At 46.1% G+C, this 14,735-nt stretch overlaps 1 protein-coding gene across 4 annotated transcripts in view; it reads right to left on the reverse strand.

Moving 5' to 3' along the window:
• SLC44A1 (solute carrier family 44 member 1) overlaps positions 1 to 14,735 on the reverse strand; it is an 851,962-nt gene that overhangs the window by 335,094 nt on the left and 502,133 nt on the right. The window lies entirely within an intron of this gene.

The raw sequence follows: 14,735 nt of genomic DNA on the forward strand, positions 1-14,735 counted from the left end.
GCTGAATTATAAAGAACAATGGTGAGGGGGGGGGATTAAGAATTAGATTGGTCCATTGAGTCAGCTGATCTATAAGTCGAGTGCTTCACATCGGCACCATATTGATAAGTAGGATAATGCTTGAACTGAGAAACTAGTTGGCTGACTTGAGTACCAAAAATCTTTTTATATAGTAAATTTTAAAGTTGATTTTTTTTATTCATATAAGTTGTATTTTAGGATTTTTTTTAAATTTGTTTGCTTCTTTTAGGATTGTCCCGGACACAGTCATGAAACATGGCCCACGTCAGTTGGTCTGCATTTCCAGATGAGTGTGTTTGGCATAATAGAATATATGTATAATAAATATGGTATAAAATATTTAAACTGTCATATTGGAACTACTGAAATTGTTGAAATTAAGCCGTGATTATGAAACGAATCGCCACTCAGGGATCACAGTGGTAATAAATTGATTTCGCCTCAGGAGAAAAGAACTCGAGTATGAAGGGCAAAAAATATTGATCTTTCAGGACTACTCTCAGTCTGTTCAAGAACAGCGGAGAGGATTCCATCCGTTATGCTCCTGGTTAACTACAAAGCATCTGAAATTTGCCTTGATGTATCCAGCCCGCCTTAAGATTCTGTTTCAGGACAAGTGGCATCACTTTCAAATTGTGGCTGCAGCAAAATCTTTCCTTGCAGATAATGGACATACAGTGGAAGGTTGAGTAGATGCATGTTAGATATTGTGCACTGTCATGTAAAATTTTGTGGTTATATTACAGAGGGGTGGTTGTTACTTAGGATGTTGCAGGGAGTGCTGGGAGCAGGGGGCCTCTTGCCTCTAATGGGAGAATACATTCTGTGCACGTTCACAGAATGACTGGGGTGCAAAATAGGGTATTGGGACGAAGGGATGGGTGGGGGGGAGGAAGGGAGGGGGTTTGGGAGTTGGGTGGGGGGGGGGGTAGGTTTAAGTACGGGAAGGGGCAGGTAGAGGTAATAAGGAAGTTAATGAGGAATGTTACGGGCTCCACAGAATGGGGACGACGTCCTTGCTACATAGGATGTGGAGAAGAGTTGCTACCATTAGAATGATTATTTATACAACTCACTGGGGGGAGCCTGGGTCCCCTGGGGAGAAGATTAAAGATGGGAATGGCCACTGGGGCACAACACTATCATCGCATGGCACACATTAAGAAAACACGTTTCATTTCATGGAATGTGGGAGGGATCACATCGCCAGTAAAACGGGCAAAAATATTAGCGGCATTACGCTGACATGGGGCGGATATCGCTTGTTTACAAGCAACTCGTCTCTCCGAGGTAGAACACACAAAGAGGTCTTGGGTGGGAGAAGTTTTTTCAGCCTCGGCAGATGGGAGGAGGCGAGGGGTAGCGGTCCTCCTTAAACGGAGTGTGGCTGCTAAGGCAGAACTAATATCAACGGATGAACAAGGAAGGTATGTCTTAGTAAAGCTGTGGCTACAGGGGAAGGAAATGGCGTTACTGGGTGTCTATGGCCCAAACATATATGAACCCACTTTTTACCAAGCATTAATACGTTAGTGCGCTAAGCTGCAATGCCCGCTGATAGTATTGGGTGATTTTAATTTGGTAGTGGACCCAGTGCAAGACTGCTCAATTCCTAAAGGGGCTATACAGGGAGGAAGTAGGGCAAAGGCGCTGAAGACGTTTATGCGCACCTTGGGGGTGTTGGATACATGGAGAGTAATGCACCCGGGTGAGAAAATTCACCCACCTGTCACTTGAACACGGGACCCTGTCCCGAATAGATTACATTATGGTAAGCAGAGAGCTATTCCCAAAGGTTTTACAAGCAGAAATAGGTCCTATCGGACCACAGCATGGTGTGGGTGGCAGGGGCGTAGCCAGCCTTCCGTGGGAGAGGGGTCCGAGCCCGGGGGGAGGGGGCACATTTTAGCCCTCCCCCCGGCGCCGCCCCCCCCACCGCCGACATTGCCGCCCCCCCTCCCGCCGCGAACCCGCCGCCGCTGCAACCTACCTTTACTTTTGCTGGCGGGGGATCCCACTCCCCGCCAGCCGACGTCTTCTTCTTAGTCGCTTCCCGCTCTTCAATTTGTTTGCTGACGTCCTGCACGTTGTACGTGCAGGACGTCAGACTCAGAGAACAGAACTGTTCTCTGAGTCTGACGTCCTGACGTCAGCAAACAAATTGAAGTGCAGGAAGGACTGAGAAGACGTCGGCTGGCGGGGAATGGGATCCCCCGCCAGCAAAAGTAAAGGTAGGCGGCGGCGGGGGCGGGTTCGCCGGGAGGGGGGTCCTGGGGTGAATCTGCGGGGGCCCCGGCCCCCTCAGGCCCCACGTAGCTACGCCACTGGTGGGTGGACATAGAGGCGCCTAGTTACTTTCAATCTAACCGGGGATGGATATTCCCAGGGTACCTTTATGGGAACAAAGACTTTGCACAATTCATTGCAAATAAATGGGAAGATTATACCAAATTCAATAGCCAGCACCTAGATAATCCCAGTTTGTATTGGATGGCAGCGAAAGCTGTCCTCAGGGGAGATGTGATAGCATACGTGATGGCACGGATAAAAAGATAGATAGGGCTATAGTACAATTGGAATAACAGGCACAGAGGGCAAAATGCCAATACGCGGCTAGCCCAAATAAAAAGACTTGGGAACATTATAAGACAATACAAGTAGCCCTTAACTCACATCTACACGAGAAAACCACAAGAGCGATGTTTTATCAAAAATATAGATTGCATAGGCATGGGAACAGGGCAGGCCCTTTACTAGCAAAGTTGGTAACGAACTGGAAACCCCACCGGATGGTCACAGCCGTGAGAGATAGCCAGGGGCGCTAAGGACCAAAAATGAGGACATCAGACAGATATTCGTGCAATACTATTCCAAATTATACCAGAAACAGCAGACGATTAGAGAACAGTCTCTGGATAATTACCTGGAGAGGCTGGGTGTTCCGCGCTTGCAAGATCAGGAAAGTAGACAGCTGAATGAACCCATCCAGGGCCAGGAACTCCAGAATGTAGTTAGACGACTGGCGCTCTCCTCTGCACCAGGCCCCGATGGATTCTCAGGGGAGTTCTACAAACTGCTGCCCGAGGCCTCCCTGGGCGTCCTCAGGGCCTACTATGATACTGTAGTGGAGTCTCAGAGGTTCCACAGTATGCAAATACAGCGCTTATAACTTTGCTACCGAAACCGGCCAAGCCTGAAGACCAGGCTGAGGGCTATTGGCCAATATCACTACTTAATGTGGATAACAAAATTTTGGCAAAGATATTGGCCGATAGACTAGCAAAAATTCTGCTGAGGCTGATCGGGGAAGACCAAACAGGGTTTGTGCGGTACAGACAGGCAGGTGGGAATGTCCGTAAATTACTCTTGGGAATGGCCCGTAGCAAACATGAAGATGCACCAGCGCTACTCCTGAGCCTCGATGCGGAAAAAGCATTTGATAAAGTAGACTGGGAATTCATGTTTGATACGATGCACTATATGGGCTTTCATGGCTGGTTTTATGAAGCTACCACTGCTTTATACACAGAGCCCTCAGCTGCAATCCTATGGAGTGAAAAGTGAGAACTTTCAGATATACAGGGGGACACGTCAGGGGTGCTCCTTATCGCCCCTATTATTTATCATAGCATTGGAACCCTTGCTCAGAGCAATAAAATTGGAAAGGGCAATACAAGGGGCTAGGATAGGAACCAATGAGATTAAAGTGTTAGCATTTGCTGATGACCTGCTAATTCTGACTACTAACCCTGATGAATCACTCCCGATATTATTAAATATAATTGAGAGGTATAGCCAACTCTCTGTGTTCACCCTCAACCTCGCAAAGTCAACAGCCATGATGGTGCATGGGGAAGGGACTCACAGCTCTAGACAACTTAAGGTGAACTGGGCGGAAAGCGAAATTAGGTATCTGGGGGTCCGTATACCGAAGGATTTAACGCAACTGTACCACCTAAATGTTTCCAAATTGATGGGGGATACGTGCGCAAGATTGCAATTGTGGCATGACTACCCACTGTCTCTGATGGGTCATATTGCTATAATAAATATGATGATAGTGCCTAGGTGGCTATATGCTTTTCAGGTACTCCCACTATTCCTAGCAGCCACAGAGGAAAAGAAATGGACTAGAGTGATCCAACGATTCCTCTGGCGGGGGAAACGGGCACGAATACCGCTGTGGATACTCCACACCCCAGTGGAATATGGGGGTCTGGGGCTTTTGAATATTAGACATTTAACAACAGCTAGTGGCATGCGCCACATAAACGACTGGCTCAGAGGAACGAGCTACTTTTCGGCTACAGTAATAGAATCCGCAGCGCTACAACAAGTACACCCTGGATACATGCTGCATGCTTCAAAATCGATAAGTAAGGAGTTTGTGGACACAGGAATTTTCACATCTGCACGAGCGGTCTGGAGATGGGTTTGCCGAGTACATCATTTTTCAGCAAAACGACATCGTACCTGCCCATATGTGGGAATTTGGACTTTCCACCAGGGCAGTTATATAGCGCTTACTGGAAGTGGAAACAACAAGGCCTGATTTTTCTAGCACAAATGCTGACAGCGGAAGGGAAGATTCAACCCTTTGGTGAGTTACAAAAAAGTTATCAGTTACCACCGCTGGACATTTTTTATTGTTATCAATTGAAACACTACATCGCCAGATTACCCTGGGACGACTTGACTGAGGATGTCCAGGAGGAGTTGGCGGAGGCATACACCATCAGATCCCAGCAGAAGGTACCATTGAAGTTCCATCATAGACACATTAAGGATGCAAATACAGAACTTGACACTGGAAAGCTGGCAGAGGCATGGAGTGCGGAGCTGGGTGTAACTATAAAAGCTGCAACATTAAAGGAACACATTTTGGGATTGAGGCAAATAACCCAATTCTCAAAACATTGGGAGATGCAGTACAAGGTAGCGCTTAGAACACATATACCGCCAAGGCGGGCCTTTCAAATGGGGTTATCCCCAGTTGGGGCATGCCCAAAATGCGGGGCTGCAGGAGCCACTCTTGGACACATGTTTTGGGTCTGCCTGCAAATACGTACCTTCTGGGACAGACTTTTGAAATGGATCTCACATGTTTGGCTTACTGACTGGCAACTCAATCCGGAGATGCTGTTTGGAAAGCTGCAAATACTTGGACCAATCCCGCAGGGCATGCGAGAATTTTCGCTCCGAGCCATAATTGTGGCTAAGTTAAACATTTTAAAAGCATGGCTGTCCATGAAAGCCCCTTCGCTTCAGTCTTGGAGAGGGGAGATGATACAGCTTATGATATTTGAAAGGCTGGAAGCAAAACAACAACCCCCCGCCAGAGAGAAACAATTCTACCGCAGGTGGGGCCCCTTTTTGGACACATTGACCCCCAGGGCACGAGGCCACCTATTGAATATGTGAAAAGGAAAGCAAGGACTTGGTTAATAGGTTAAGAGACTGAGTTACCTCTAGGGGGGAGAGGAGGGGGTGGGCAGTAGATTAACCGTGGGGGGGAGGAGGGGGAGGGGGAAAAAAGGGGGATGGGAGGTAGGGAAGGCTAAGGGGTTGGATGATCAGTTGTTATTTGCAGAGACTTGCAATGTTGTGAGTATGTTGCATAATGTTGATATGTATATGTCTTATGAAAAACTCAATAAAATCATTTAAACATAAATTGTAAAAGATTTTTTATAAAAGAGAATTTTAGGCATCAGGATTTTCAGGGGTCCTGCAGCCTAGGACATAAAAGTTCTGGATCTAAAGGCTGTGATGGATGAGGCCAACTTGAACTTAATGGCGGTCAAGGAGTCATGGTTCATGGAGAACCACAACTGTAATAGTCATACCAGGCTATAAACTACTACTACTACTTAACATTTCTAGAGCGCTACTAGGGTTACAAAGCACTGTACAAATTAACAATTAAGGACGGTCCCTGCTCAGAAGAACTTACAATCTAAAGGACGAAATGTCAAGTTGGGGTAGTTAAGTTTTCCTGATTAGGTGCCGAAGGCGACATTGAAGAGGTGGGCTTTGAGCATTGATTTGAAGATGGGTAAGGAGGGGGCACGGCGTATAGGCTCAGGGAGTTTGTTCCAGGCATGGGGTGAGGCGAGACAGAAGGGGCGGAGCCTGGAGTTGGAGGTGGTGGAGAAGGGTACTGAAAGGAGGGATTTGTCTTGAGAGCGGAGGTTACGGGTAGGGACGTAAGGGGAGATGAGGGTAGAGAGGTACGGAGGGACCGCAGATCGAGTGCATTTGTAGGTGAGTAAGAGAAGCTTGAACTGTGCGGTATCTGATTGGGAGCCAGTGGAGTGACTTGAGGAGAGGGGTGATATGAGTATATCGGTTAAGGCGGAAGATAAGACGTGCGGCAGAGTTCTGGATGGACTGAAGGGGGGATAGATGGCTACGTGGGAGGCCGGTCAGGAGTAGGTTGCAGTAGTCAAGGCGAGAGGTAATGAGAGAGTGGATGAGAGTTCGGGTGGTGTGCTTGGAGAAGAAGGGGCGAATTTTGCTAATGTTATAGAGGAAGAAGCGACAGGTCTTGGCTATCTGCTGGATATGCGCAGAAAAGGAGAGGGAGGAGTCGAAGATAACACCGAGGTTGCGGGCAGATGAGACGGGGACGATGAGGGTGTTATCAACTGAGATAGAGAGTGACGGGAGAGGGGAAGTGGGTTTGGGTGGGAAAACAATAAGTTCAGTCTTAGACATATTCAGTTTCAGGTGGCGGTTGGACATCCAGGCAGCAAACAGCAGTATAGGAAGAAAAGGGAGGAAAAGTAGCATTATATGTTAAAGATTCATATTAAAGTGACAGAACTTAAAGGGGTAAGGAGGTACTGTGGGTTAATCTGGAAAAGGGGAATAGAACATCTACATACATGATATACAGGCCTCCTTAACAGGCAAAAGAAAGCTATCAAAGGGGAAGTACTGCTAACAGGTGATTTCAAATATGCTGGATGCCGATTGACACATCCCTGTTGCGGTGTCATCTAGAAGTAGGGAGAACCTGGATTTCTTTCAGGGACAATTGTTCTAGCAGTTGGTAATGGAAACAATGAAGGATGGGGAGAATATTTCTGATGTTATAGTGGATGACGGTGTAGTTCAATATTAAGGCACACATGGAGAGGGTTTATTCAAAGTGAAGATTCTAGACTTTAAAAAAATTAACTTTGTCAAGATGGGGGCGGTCGGTGGCCCAGCTGTTTGGGGAGTCAAAAAGGGGGTTGTGTCAGGGGTGCATCCCTAATTGTCTGACAACACGCAGGAAAAGAATAAATAAAAGGGGAGGGAAGGAATATGCTGGACTAGAGTGCAGAGATGCTAAGGCTGGTCCACCCAAACAGTGAAAAGTACCACCCTAATTAAAGTACCACCCTAATTAACGAGTGATAGTTTTCTTGCAATGCATTCTGTGTACAAAGCTTGTCATGCTGGAGAAGAGACTGAGTCCTAAGGAAGGGCTGCTGGTTATTGGCAAGTAATGCCTTCATGTACATATAAAAATGGATTTATATATACAGTGCTTTTATTTTTTGTGCCGGTACAACGTACCAGCACCTTTTTTCCCCCAGGGCCGGCTCAGCTCCCTGACAGCCCTGCTTTCTGTTCCTGCCACCTCGTGTTTAAATCTTTTATTTTTTTTTTATCTGAAGTCGCAGCACCGGCGGCGGCGTTAGTGAAAGCAGCAGGCAGGCTCACTTCTTCCAGCCTTCCCTTCCGTCAGTGTCCCGTCTTCCTCTGATGTAGTTTCCTGTTTCCGCAAGGGCGGGACAGAGGGAAGGGAAGGCTGGAGGAGGCAAGCCTGCCTGCTGCTTTCACTAACGCCGGTGCTGCAACTTCAGGTAAAAAAATAAAAGATTTAAACGCGAAACGGCAGGAACAGAAAGCAGGGCTGTCGGGGAGCTGAGGGCGGGCAGGTGGGGCTGGGGTTGGAACTCGAACTCGACGGGGGCTGAAAAGGGGGGCAAGTGGAGGCTGGGGCAAGTTACTGGACATGGATGGGAGGGGAGGATGGGAGGCAAAGGAGAATCGATGGACATGGAGGGAGGGCAGAGGAGAATCGCTGGACAGGGATGGTTAGGGGAGGGCAGAGGAGAATCGCTGGACATGGATGGTTAGGGGAGGACAGAGGAGACTCGCTGGGCATGGCTGGGGAGGGCAGGGGAGAGAGGAGAATCGTTGGACATGATTGGGAGGTGAGGGCAGAAGACAATCGCTGGACATGGAGGGGAGGGGAGGGCAGGGGAGAGAGCAGAGTTTCTGGACATGGATGGATGGAGGGGAGGGCAGGAAAAATGCTGGACATGGATGGAGGAGAGGAAAGACAGGAAGGAGATGCGCATGGATAGAGGGGAGAAAGGAAAAATGCTGGACATGGATGGAGGGAAGAGAAGACAGAGGAGGAGATGCACATGGATTTAGGGGAGAGAGGAGAAATTCTGGACATGGATGGAGGAGATAGGAGAGAGTTGAAATGCTGGACAAGGATGGAGGGGAGGAAAGAGAGAGGAAGTGAGATGAACATGGATGGAGGGGAGAAGAGAGGAGAAATGCTGGACACGGATAGAGGGGGGAAGAAAAATGCTGGACATGGATGGAAAGAGGAAGGAAATGCATACTGACGAGATGAGGGAAAGGGAAAAGAGGAGAAAAACTGCACATGGATGGATAAAATAGGCAAAAGCTGGATCCACTCTATACCTCCGTCAGTCAAGTCCGCGGAGGACCCAACTTTTACCTATGGATGTAGGGCAAGAAATGAAGAAGAAACGAGGAAAGTAAAGAAATAAATGGTGATTTCACAGTGAGAATACTGAAAGGTAACTTTAAAACCATACAAGAACGTAAGACCCTTTGAAGTCAGAATGATTGAATATTTTAACACCCAACAGAAAGGACTTAACAAGGATCTGGGGTTCCTAGCCCATTATAAACCATAAAGCTGTATGTCTCTGTTGATCACCTCACCCATCCACACCCATCCTGTTAGAATATCAATGATATGCTTTGATGTCCCCATGCATACCTCCGACCCACCCCCATCCTCCCACCCTGTCAGACTGTCATAGTAATGCTTGAATGTTTTCACTTATATACACTGTCAGCTAGCACATTTGCTTATTTCCGATCTGACGAAGGGCAACCTTCGAAAGCTAATAAAGAAATGTATTAAGTTATGTCCAATAAAAAAGGTATCATCTTATTTTCTTTTCCATGTTTTATTTTGTTTGATTTCTATTGATAACCTTAAGAGTGGACTAACACGGCTACCACACTCCTCTAATTTTAGGTATACTAAAAGCAAGAAGCCGGCAAAAAAAATGGTTGGACAGCTAGATGACTGAGGGGTGAAATGGGCGATCAGGGGAGACAAAGCCATAGCCCAGAGATTAAATGAATTCTTTGCTTCGGTCTTCACAAAGGAAGATTTGGGAGTGATACTGGTGCCAGAAATGGTATTTGAAGCTAACAAGTTGGAGAAACTGAATGAAATCTCTATAAGCCTAGAAGATGTAATGGGGCAATTTGACTAACTGAAGAGTAGCAAATCTCCTGGACCAGATGGTATTCATCCCAGAGTACTGATAGAACTGAAAAATGAACTTGCGGAGTTTTTGTTAGTAATATGTAATTTATCCTTAAAATCAAGCGAGGTAATGGAAGATTGGAGGGAAGTCAATTTAACGCCAATTTTTAAAAAAGTTTTCAGAGGAGATCCTGGAAATTATAGACCGGTAAGTCTGACGTCGGTTCCAGGCAAAACGGTAGAGACTTGGGTTAAATGGTCAGTATTCTCAACAGAGAAGGGTAGTTAGTGGGGTTCCCCAGGGGTCTGTACTCGGACCACTGCTTTTTAATACATTTATAAATGACCTAGAGATGGGAGTAACTAGTGAGGTAATTAAATTTGCTGATGACACAAAGTTATTCAAAGTCGTTAAATCGTGGGAGGATTGTGAAAAATTACAAGAGGACCTTAGGAGACTGGGAGACTGGGCATCTAAATGGCAGATGATGTTTAATGTGAGCAACTGCAAAGTGATGCATGTAGGAAAGAGGAACCCGAATTATAGCTACATCATGCAACGTTCCACGTTAGGAGTCACAGACCAAGAAAGGGATCTAGGTTTCATCGTTGATGATACATTGAAACCTTTTGGTCAGTGTGCTGCTGCGGCTAAAAAAAATCAAACAGAATGTTAGGTATTATTAGGAAAGGAATGGAAAACAAAAGTGAGGACATTATAATGCCTTTGTATCGCTCCATGGTGCGACCGTACCTCGAATATTGTGTTCAATTCTGGTCGCCGCATCTCAAAAAAGATATAGTGGAATCAGAAAAGTGCAGAGAAGGGTGACAAAAATGATAAAGGGGATGGAACAACTTCCCTCTGAGGAAAGGCTAAAGCGGCTAGGGCTTTTCAGCTTGGAGAAAAGGCAGTTGAGGGGAGATATGATAGAGGTCTATAAAATAATGAGTGGAGTTGAACGGGTAGACATGAAACGTCTGTTTACGCTTTCCAAAAAATACTAGGACTAGGGGGCATGCGATGAAGCTACAAAGTAGTAAATTTTAAACGAATCAGAGAAAACGTTTCTTCACTCAACGTGTAAATAAACTCTGGAATTCGTTGCCAGAGAATGTGGTAAAGGTGGTTAGCTTAGCAGAGTTTAAAAAAAGGTTTGGACGGCTTCCTAAAGGAAAAGTCCATAGACCATTATTAAATTGACTTTGGGAAAATCCACTATTTCTGGGATAAGCAGTATAAAATGTTTTGTACTTTTTGGGATCTTGCCAGGTATTTATGACCTGGATTGGCCACTGTTGGAAACAGGATGCTGGGCTTGATGGACCTTTGGTCTTTCCCAGTATGGTAATACTTATGTACTTATGCACAGAGAAAGGCGACGAAAATGATAAAGGGGATGGGATGACTTCCCTATGAGGAAAGACTGAAGCATCTAGGGCTCTTCAGCTTGGAGAAGAGACGGCTGAGGGGAGATATGATAGAGGTCTATAAAATAATGAATGGAGTGGAACGGGTAGACGTGAATCATTTGTTTACTTTTTCCAAAAATACTAGGAATAGGGGGCATGCGATGAAGCTACAAAGTAGTAAATGTAATACGAATCGGAGAAACATTTTCTTCACTCAACGTGTAATTTAACTCTGGAATTTGTTGACAGAGAATGTGGTAAAGGCAGTTAGCTTAGTGGGATTTAAAAAGGGTCTGGACAGTTTCCTAAAAGAAAAGTCCATAGACCATTATTAAATTGACTTGGGGAAAATCCACTGCTTATTTCCGGGATAAGCATCATAAAATGTTTTGTACTTTTTTGGGACTCTGAGCTCCACTCTGTTGAAGAAGCAGCCACCGCCTCATCTTCTCCGACCGCACAAGCACCACCTAGCCCTCAATATGTCCTGAAGTGCTAGAAGACAAACAGCACCAAAAGCAGGTCCAGGCGGGGGAGACAGCACAAGCACTGCCTGGGCTGCAATGTGCCCTGAAAGGCTAGAAGACAGACAGCACCAAAAGCAGGTCCAGGTGGGAGATTGGCTACACTGTCCCTTGTGCCATCCACCGCCCCGGATATGGAAGAAGGAGGCAAATGGATCTCCAGTCCAAGAGACTCACATCCGTGACCACCACCATCCACTGCGGAGGTGACAAGGCATCCCGTCCACAGTGAGGAATAATGGAGCCACCAGTTAATGTGCAGCCGTATCAAGAACAGCCACAAAAGACACTGCTGACACTCCTGGAACACAGGAGACCACCTGTCGAGAAGCAAGGGCTGTAGATGTCATCTATAAGCACCGCCCATGACACTACCTCGAAAGTGTCCGCCACAGAGCCCAAGACATGAATGCATAGCCAGGCCCGAGGACTCAGTGTTCTGAGCAGATTGCGCACCCAAGTCTGAACCTAGATCCTCCAGTCCTTGGTCAAGAAAAAAATCGTACCACAGCTGTCTGGAATGGACCAAGGTGGCTCATTTGAAGGGTGACCACCCAGCCCAAGGATTCTGAGAAGACCCGGGAAGATAGACTCTCGGTGCACTCTCATGCTGTCCTTGCGGAGAATGCCGCAAAACTCCCAAACCTAGGAAAAGGTGAATTGAGCCATAGCCATGCCGAAAGGCAAAGCCTGGAACTGAACATGAGGGCACAGAACGGCCAAACAGAGAAACCGCAGATGAGGGGGCCAAAGAGGAAAGAGAAGAAATGCTTTCTAAGGGAGAAGTGTAGGGAAGAATGCTAAATTGAAGTAGCATAAGTGTAAAAGTGCAAAAAAAGCTTTAGAGACACTGCAACAAACAGCTAGCTAGAGGTGCCACAGATAAAGTAGAAGCTGGAGCTGGAATGGAATAATCCGATCAGTGTGAGACAGCAAAACTAGAAGAGCAGAGCTGCTGTGGGAAACCACCACAGCTAACCTTTGGCAGGGTAGCATTGTGTAAACTGTCCCAGCTATGCAAAGAACTGCTTGTCAAGGCAAGCAATATGAGAGAGGGAAGTAAAATATGCTCCACAGAAAAGGAGCCGAGGGCCACAGCTTCTAATATGATGCACAAACCAGCCTTAAACCTGTGACCTTCAGGCTGAAAGCCAACCACCTTCCCGAAAAAGAAAACTATTTTGCTGAATTACTGCACCTGGAAAAAATACCCCCATGACAGCACTGAGGTTCCATGGTTACCATGGAGACCAGAGCACTAGCCCCAGAAAATAACAATACGTAACATTTCTCAGAGAAATGTGGAGCAAAAGGAACTAACCTTATAAACTCCCTTGTAAAGGTACAGAAAAAAGAAAACCTACAGCACTTGGTATTCCCAGGCAGTCTAACAAAGGAAAAAAGAACAACTGGGCCTTCAAGACAAACAACGGATATTTTCAGTGCTTTTTTTGTGCCGGTATGAGCCAGTACGGCGTACCGGCATCTTTTTTGTAGGTCCCCTCCACCTGCCCACCAGCTCCATGCCAACGACCCTCTTCTCCTGCCACCCGGCACCGTGATGACCCAGCCTTTAAAAAAATCTACGAAGCGGCAGAGCAGTGCCTCGCATCTGCCTGTAAAAGAAGAAAAATTGCCTCGTCGGCCGGCCTTCCCTCTCTGTGTCCCGCCCTCTGATGTAACTTCCTATTTCCGCAAGATAATGGCAAACAGGTTGGCTCGAGTGTTGCCGGATATTCTCCAAGAGGCTCAAGTGGGGTTTGGGGAGGGGGGAAGATCATAGCACAGAAACAATATTAGTCACCCTTATGACTAGATTTAAACAAATAATTGCAACTGGCAACAATATACTCCTCCTACAATTTGACATGTCAAGTGCCTTCGATATGGTTGACCACGGAATCCTATTACACATACTCGAATACTTTGGCATTGGAGGAAATGTCCTGAATTGGTTCGAAGGGTTCCTAACCCAATGTTCGTATCAAGTCACATCAAATTCGACCACGTCTAAGGCATGGACACCTGAATGTGGAGTACCACAAGGATCACCTCTCTCACCAACCATCTTCAACCTAATGATGATCCCTCTGGCAAAACTCCTATCAAACCATAACCTCAACCCATATATATACGCTGATGATGTGACAATATACATCCCCTTCAAACAAAACATTAACGAAATCTTCAACGAAATCAATCAAAGTCTACACATCATGAACACATGGGCAGATGCATTCCGTCTGAAATTAAATGCAGAAAAAACTCAATGCCTAATACTCACCTCCCAATACAACACAAAAGAATTCACAGCTATAAACACACCAAACCTGAACCTTCAAATCTCAGAAACGCTAAAAATCCTTGGAATCACTATCGACCGCCACCTAACGCTCGAAACTCATGCTAACAACACAACTAAAAAGATGTTCTACAGCATGTGGAAACTGAAAAGGATAAGACCATACTTCCCAAGATCCGTCTTTCGCAGCCTAGTGCAATCCCTCGTGCTCAGCCATCTGGATTACTGCAACTCACTATACGCAGGTTGCAAAGAGCAAACACTGAGGAAACTTCAAACAGCCCAGAATACGGCAGCCAGACTCATCTTTGGAAAGCCAAAATATGAGAGTGCAAAACCATTACGAGAGAAACTGCACTGGCTTCCACTCAAGGAACGCGTCACTTTTAAAGTATGCACATTAGTCCACAAAATCATTCACGGCGAAGCCCCAGCCTATATGTCTGAGTTAATAGACTTACCACCCAGAAACGCCAAAAGATCATCCCGAACCTTCCTTAACCTCCACTTCCCCAATTGCAAGGGCTTGAAATACAAAGCGCTACATGCGTCAACCTTTTCTCACATGAGCACGCAGTATTGGAACACACTGCCGTGCAACTTAAGAACAATCAACGAGCAAGCTTCCTTCCGCAGATCACTGAAGACCCATCTTTTCGAAAAGATTTACGGAAAGAACCAAAACACAAAGTCCACACTTACTGTTCATTAATGCATCATACATTCACCTCTGAATTCTCATTCCCGTATTATCACATCATTCATACCTTTTAATCACAGATATATACCATATGTCTTCATGCCTTTTTATCGCCCTCTAAGCTCCCATTGTTTCCTTCCAAAGTTTCAATGTTTGTGCTCCAGTGTTACATTCCTTAACGACACCTCAATTGTTTCGCATAACTATGCAAAATGTAATCCATAACCAATCTGT

Source organism: Microcaecilia unicolor, chromosome 2, assembly GCF_901765095.1.
Source record: "Microcaecilia unicolor chromosome 2, aMicUni1.1, whole genome shotgun sequence".
In the NCBI taxonomy this organism is placed as follows: domain Eukaryota; kingdom Metazoa; phylum Chordata; class Amphibia; order Gymnophiona; family Siphonopidae; genus Microcaecilia; species Microcaecilia unicolor.